The sequence below is a fragment of the Falco naumanni genome, unplaced genomic scaffold, assembly GCF_017639655.2.
Source record: "Falco naumanni isolate bFalNau1 unplaced genomic scaffold, bFalNau1.pat scaffold_235_arrow_pat_ctg1, whole genome shotgun sequence".
NCBI classification, from domain to species: Eukaryota; Metazoa; Chordata; class Aves; order Falconiformes; family Falconidae; genus Falco; species Falco naumanni.
Genome location: NW_024427403.1, coordinates 21,117 through 27,040, shown reverse-complemented (window position 1 = coordinate 27,040; position 5,924 = coordinate 21,117). Strand labels below are relative to the sequence as shown.

Genomic DNA, 5,924 nt, shown 5'->3' with positions numbered 1-5,924 from the left:
GTTTGCAGGAGCTGGGGGATATTCTGGAGCGGGGCGGGGGTATACCCAGCAGATGGAGGCTGACCAGGTGGAAACTGAGGAGGTAGTGGTGGTGGTGGTACCGCCAGCGGGAAAGGAAGCGCCTGGGGTGGGGGAGGATGCAAGGGAGGTGGAGGCACAGGCACAAAGGCTGCTGTTGATGATGGCAGTGTTGGGGCCTGAGTCCTCTGGGTACGTGTGCTACGTGGATGTCCTCCATTTGAACTTCCAGAGAAACCCAAACCCGCGTGTCACTGTCACACTCTGCCCTGATTTTAAAGAGGAATGTGAATGAAGCGGGAGCACGGTGGCGAGCCCTTCTTGTTCTCAACCTGAGCATTTTTCTGGCAGCTTCCTGTCCATTTGAGCCTACCCTCATTTCTGGATCCTCCCACTTGCCTTCCACATCCTCACCCCAAGCAGTTGCCTCAGGCTTCTCCCCCTACATTCAGCTTTGTGACTGTGGGCAGAGGCTGCCCATGCTTAAAGGAGACTCCCATCTCCCAGGTGCCAGGTGCCCACGGCTCCTCTGCCACTCCTCCATACACTTCCTACTTCACACTTCCGAGCTTCAAAGTACTGCACAGATATTAACCAAGCTTCTCTCAAACTTCCTTTCAATTCTTCCCCATAAGCTTCCTAGGTTGTTGCCTCGTGATGATCTGTTTGGCCTGGTCTTGCCCCTGAACTGTTCTTTCCTTGCTTACTGAACCTGAGAATTTTAGGTGTCTCTGGGACGGATGCTGCGTTTTCTTTTGATTTATCTTTAAGATTTTATAAACACGATGCACACTTATAATCTATCCATAACAAATACATACCAAAAGGAAGAACTAACTGGTATGGCAATAACAGCAAAAACAGATTCCTCTCTCTCCAACGGAGAGAAAGCAGCTTGGCTATTTGAGATGACTAGACTAAAGAAATTCAAAACGGTCACAAAAAACCAGCACTGACTCTTCCAACAATTTGCTCCATCACTAAGTCATTAAAAATCAAATGTTGGAGGCTGACTTCAGTTGGGAAATCAATTTCTTCAGCCCTATCCAGCCAGTAATTCGAAAGGGTGGCTTTGCACCTTGTCCTGTCATTATGTTTAATTTTGATATATACTTACGGTTTCCTCCAAAAGCGTTTGTTTTTCAGAGTCTACTTTTGGGTCACATACTGGAGTTTGATTTGTAATCGTTTTACTGCAAGCACAGATCCCCTTTGTTAAAGGCAACTCAAGCTGAGCCACTTAAAAATGAATTGCCACTTGTATTCTCCACAGCTATCTGTGCATAGGCATTTCATTATAAATCAGCTACTGTAGAAGTAATGTAGGTGTTACAGCCTGGTTTAACAGGTTACAAGTCGTCATAGACTGAATTTCTGTGAAATACTTACAGTCCCCAGCCTGGTCTGCCACCTGCTGAGCGAACTGCACTGGCTCTCATCGGATGACCTTTTGGAGTGGGGAGAGGAAAAAGAAATAAATCCCATTCAGTTCATCTGAAGATAATTTTTTTAGAAGAAATTCTAAAGTTACGGTCACTCACCAGGTGTGGGTATTTTTTGCTCTTGGGGGCCCAGAAGACATGGTACTGCCGGTTGTCTTGCTACAGGAACCGGAAAGCCCTTGTGAATAAATGCAAACAGTTGGAAAATAAGCTCTAATAAATACTGTATTTCAAAAGCATATGTTGAAATAAAACTTAACAGACCGCTGATTGACAGAGAGGAAGATTTAGAAAGTTTGGTGGCAGTCACCTGAGCAGCAGGTGTCACAGTCACAAGTGGTCGTGCAGGCGGTGACGGCGGCTGTCGCTGCTGCTGCTGAGTCTCCTTATGGAGCCCTGTTGTGTAGCCGGTTCCACTGTGGAAGTTGTTCACAGCCTAGAGGCAGAAGAACATTGACAAAAAGATCCAAGTGTCAGATTATGATGACAATAGATGAAGAAAAGCCTCCACAGGGTAAAATGACTTGTATAATCCTGTACATGCTATCAAGCCTAGAGTAAAGCAGCACACAGAGATAGGAACACATCACAGGAAACACTGCTATTAAGGACTGGTAGCTCAGAGTATCTGTAGTTAAAGGACTTCGGTGTTAACAGCGAATCTGAGAGGCAGGCAAGCATGTTTAGACAAAAGTTTGACCTGAGTTTGCCTGATTATCTCTAAAGAGTTGTCAGCTTCTGTAACAACAGACAACGCATTTGAAAAGTAAATGCAGCCTTATTCAGTTTATCCTTCTTTAAGGAGATGTCAAAAATTTCCTCCCTTTCAGCTTTTTACAAACAGACTTTCCTTACAAACAGTTGATGAAAAAGTCATATCGTTACCTGGCGCAGGAAGTTGTTGGCAACTAAAGCGTCAGGAGAAACACCTGTCTGATGACACGCCGGGCAAGTATGTTCCTCTGACTCCAGTAAAGCTGTTCTAATACCTGTGTGTAATTAGAAGCATCAAAATAGGTTTCAGCCAAAGTAGGGAAATCTTTGGGGTTCTCATCAATTATAAGAACACACAGACGATTAATGCGTGGATACGGTCTTGAATGGAGAGCATGAAGCTATAAATGGTCAGTAGTGTAAAAAATGCCCAGTACGCAGCAAATCGCTATAGAGTTTTGACATTTCCCTGTTGTAACAGCTGAAGACATAGAGCGGGCTGTGTCCTGATGTTTGGACTTTTTTTTTTCCACTACCGAGTACAGCAAGAAGCCACCAACATCAAGGCTAATGAACAAAGCACATCTCAAAAAGCCGTGAGTCGGTTCGAGTTTTGAAGGTTTAACCAACTCCTGTGGCAAAGAATGTAGATTAAATGCCCGACTGCCTGTTTGTGGCGGACCAGAGTCAGTCACCAGAGCTGGCTCTATAGTTGTGTATGAGAGAAAGAGCTGTGGACAAACTACGTGCATTCCACATCTAATACTGTAATCACCTGCACAATTATGCACTCTTCTCGTACTCGACCTTCCGCATGTGAAGAAGATTTGACTAGATACACAGAAAGGGAAAAAAGCTCTTTGGCCTTTGTTTCCCCGCCCCCCCCCCCCCATTACGGAGAAGAGGCCTTTCCTACTCCGGGCATACTGAAGTATGAAATAGACTGCGTAGCACAGGTGATCTCCTATTCCTGGTTTCAGAAGATCCGATGTGGTGTTTTGGATTAAAAAACACGGGAGGGGAGTTTACTCCTTACATGACATTACTCACTTACATTCGTCACAATAACTTGCTCCACAGCAGGGAATAAGCGCTGCATCCGTCGCTGGATCTTTACAAATGGGACATAACAACTCGTTTGGAACAGGCCTGTCTGCGGAGGAGGATGAGGGCTCCTCTGGTAAAAAGGGTGGCTTTTCCTTTTTCTCTCTAGCATAAGCTTCCCTGGAGGGCAGGTGGGGAAGGAAAAAGAAAAAAGTGAAAGATGGGAAAGGAAAAATTTTCCAAGCTTTGGATTTTATCAAACGAAGGTAATAGGTGGAAGTCTTCTCACTCCACATTGGCTTTCTACAACGTAGGCATTTACGCTAAATGACTTCTCTAGGGCCACACTATCAGAAGAAGAAGGAGGGGGGAACATTTTTCCTTCTGCAGAACTCTCCCATCCGTTGGATCAACTACAAAATTAGCTCAGACTAGAAAAATAATTGCTTGACAGCTAGAGAGCAGGGGAAAGGAACCCCACCTTTCCTTTGCCAGAGGGTAAATGCAAATTGCTGGATTAGGGTAAAGTTCGTCCCCCAAGTAATTTCATTTTGTAAATGAAAGAAGTCTGTGCTACAGCTTCTACAACAGGAGACCCATGACAGGAAAAGAGAAGTGCTACCGAGTGCATTTTCCAACAGCCACTCTTGTCAGCACACAGCAGTAATTTCTTAGTTTATAGCAACAGGAACACTTCAGCCCGTTTCACACATGAGATTTGCTAAAAGTCAGAGGAGGAGGAAATCTCAGTCCGAGGGCTATTTCTTAAATTTTGCAAGAAGCCTTTGAAACATAAACCAGAAGCAAAACGAGCATTCAGAGAGAATGATGCCAGCTGGAAACTCTACTGAAATGCCTTGCAGAAATACAGGTTCTTAGCATACCCCAAGGTCAGCCAGCTTCCCGGGGCATGAACAGCAGGACTACTCTATTTCAATAGGGGAAAGTATTGCAGATTTTAAGGTTAAGATACGACGGTAGTGCTTCCTCCCTCGTAATTAGAGGCTGGCCACCTCGGCTGCATTGCCACTCAGACATTTACGCATGGTTGCTCTCATTCGCATTTTGGTCGGTCCGATTAATTCCATACTTACGCATTAATAGTTGGTATTGCGTATTTCCCAGCCTTTGTCAGCATGGCACCTTTTGTGTTGGGATCCTTCACCTCCATCAGGAAACTCCTTGGAATTCCGGTGCTCCTTTTAATTCTGCGAACAGGCTCCACATTTTTGTCCTGTTGAGAACAGAAATGCAGACATCTCTCCTCTTCAGACGCACACTTAAAATGACGTTTCAGAGATAATTTTAAGCAGCAAAAGCCTTTAATCCCCTCCTTTTACCTAACATAATGGCTGCTCGACTCAGATTCCTGCTTTCCCCAACGAACATAGCCAGGACGTACCACAGGTTTGAGCAGAGTTTTGAACCCAGTCGTCATTCTTTGGCTTAACTTCAGGACCCTTCAGGGTGAAATAGCCCTTTGCTCACCGTCCGCTCAGAGCAGAGACACAAACCTGTTTCCCCTCCAAAGCCCTTGGGCAACGTGTGAGAGCTTAATTCAGGGCTCCGAATCAGCCCCCATGGAAACTTACATTCACATCTATATAGGAAGGCTGAATTCATCCCTCCTGCATGTACATTCAGGGACTGATGTTAAATGGCATGAATAGTCAGCCAGAGGCTTCTGTAGTTAAAACTGACAGATACTCAATAGACGGGGTCAACAGAAACCTCTTGTTTTTAGAGGAAATACCAACAACTTTGAACTGTCATTAGAAAGAGTTAGAACCAGGAAAATTTCCAGTACTATTGAAATAGATACAAATATGTATGAAACTTCACTGAGAAAGATCTATGGACATCTTTAATGTCTGTGAGCTAGAGAAAAAAAAGTTTCACATTTAGAATTCCGGGTTTCCCTTGAATTTGGAAGGGCTTTGCAACATTGCCATGTAACATTTCGCCCCCAGAGAAACAATTCTTACTGGGAGTGTTCATGTCTTTGTCACATAAATGCCAAGGTAAAAAACCCTAAAAGCTCGGTAACACCAGTGGCCTGCCCCAATCTTACCCTATTTACCGGGCAGTTCTTGGCATAGTGGCCAGGTTTTCCACAGCAAAAGCAACTGGATGATGGTGGAGGCAGATCCAAGGGTTCCCTCAAGTAACTAGAAGGTTTGGGGAAAAAAAGGAAAAGGTATGCATGTGTCTCTCTTCTTAAAAGAAACATCTCCATACTTTTTTCCATAACCTTTGAAGACCACATTTGATACTTACTTGGATGGATCGTATTCATGGCAGGACTGTATCATCATCGCCTTTATCTTATCCTCTTCGGAAGCATTGGCTTCAGCCAGGTTGGCAGTCTGTTTAACAGGTAATGGTTATTTGACACACACATTAGGCTACAAATAGGCTCTCTTTGTACCTTACATAAAGACTTGTGAAGCCAATCCAAGTTTTGTCCAAGCGGACTGAAGCTATGTGTAGAAAAAAGCACACCAGCCAGCATTTTGAAGCTGGTCTTTAAGCTCCAGACTAGTTGAAGAAGCTAGCCACGGTACATTTAACCGAGAAAGATGTGTGCAAGTAGCATTATTTACATTCTGCAGCATCAAAAGGACACACAACCTCAGAGTCGTGGCAGTTGGTTTTGCTTGCTGAAATTCAGCTTCAGACCCAGAAGCATTAAATGGAGTCAAGCTT

The 5,924-nt window shown here is 44.4% G+C and overlaps 1 long non-coding RNA gene across 1 annotated transcript; it reads right to left on the bottom strand.

Moving 5' to 3' along the window:
• Positions 1-1,294: 1,294 nt before the first annotated feature.
• Positions 1,295-1,866, bottom strand: LOC121082060. Its single transcript, XR_005825886.1, has 3 exons — positions 1,771-1,866; positions 1,560-1,638; positions 1,295-1,465 (listed from the first exon to the last, which is right to left on the bottom strand). It is a non-coding gene; the product is annotated as an uncharacterized LOC121082060 (long non-coding RNA).
• Positions 1,867-5,924: the final 4,058 nt, after the last annotated feature.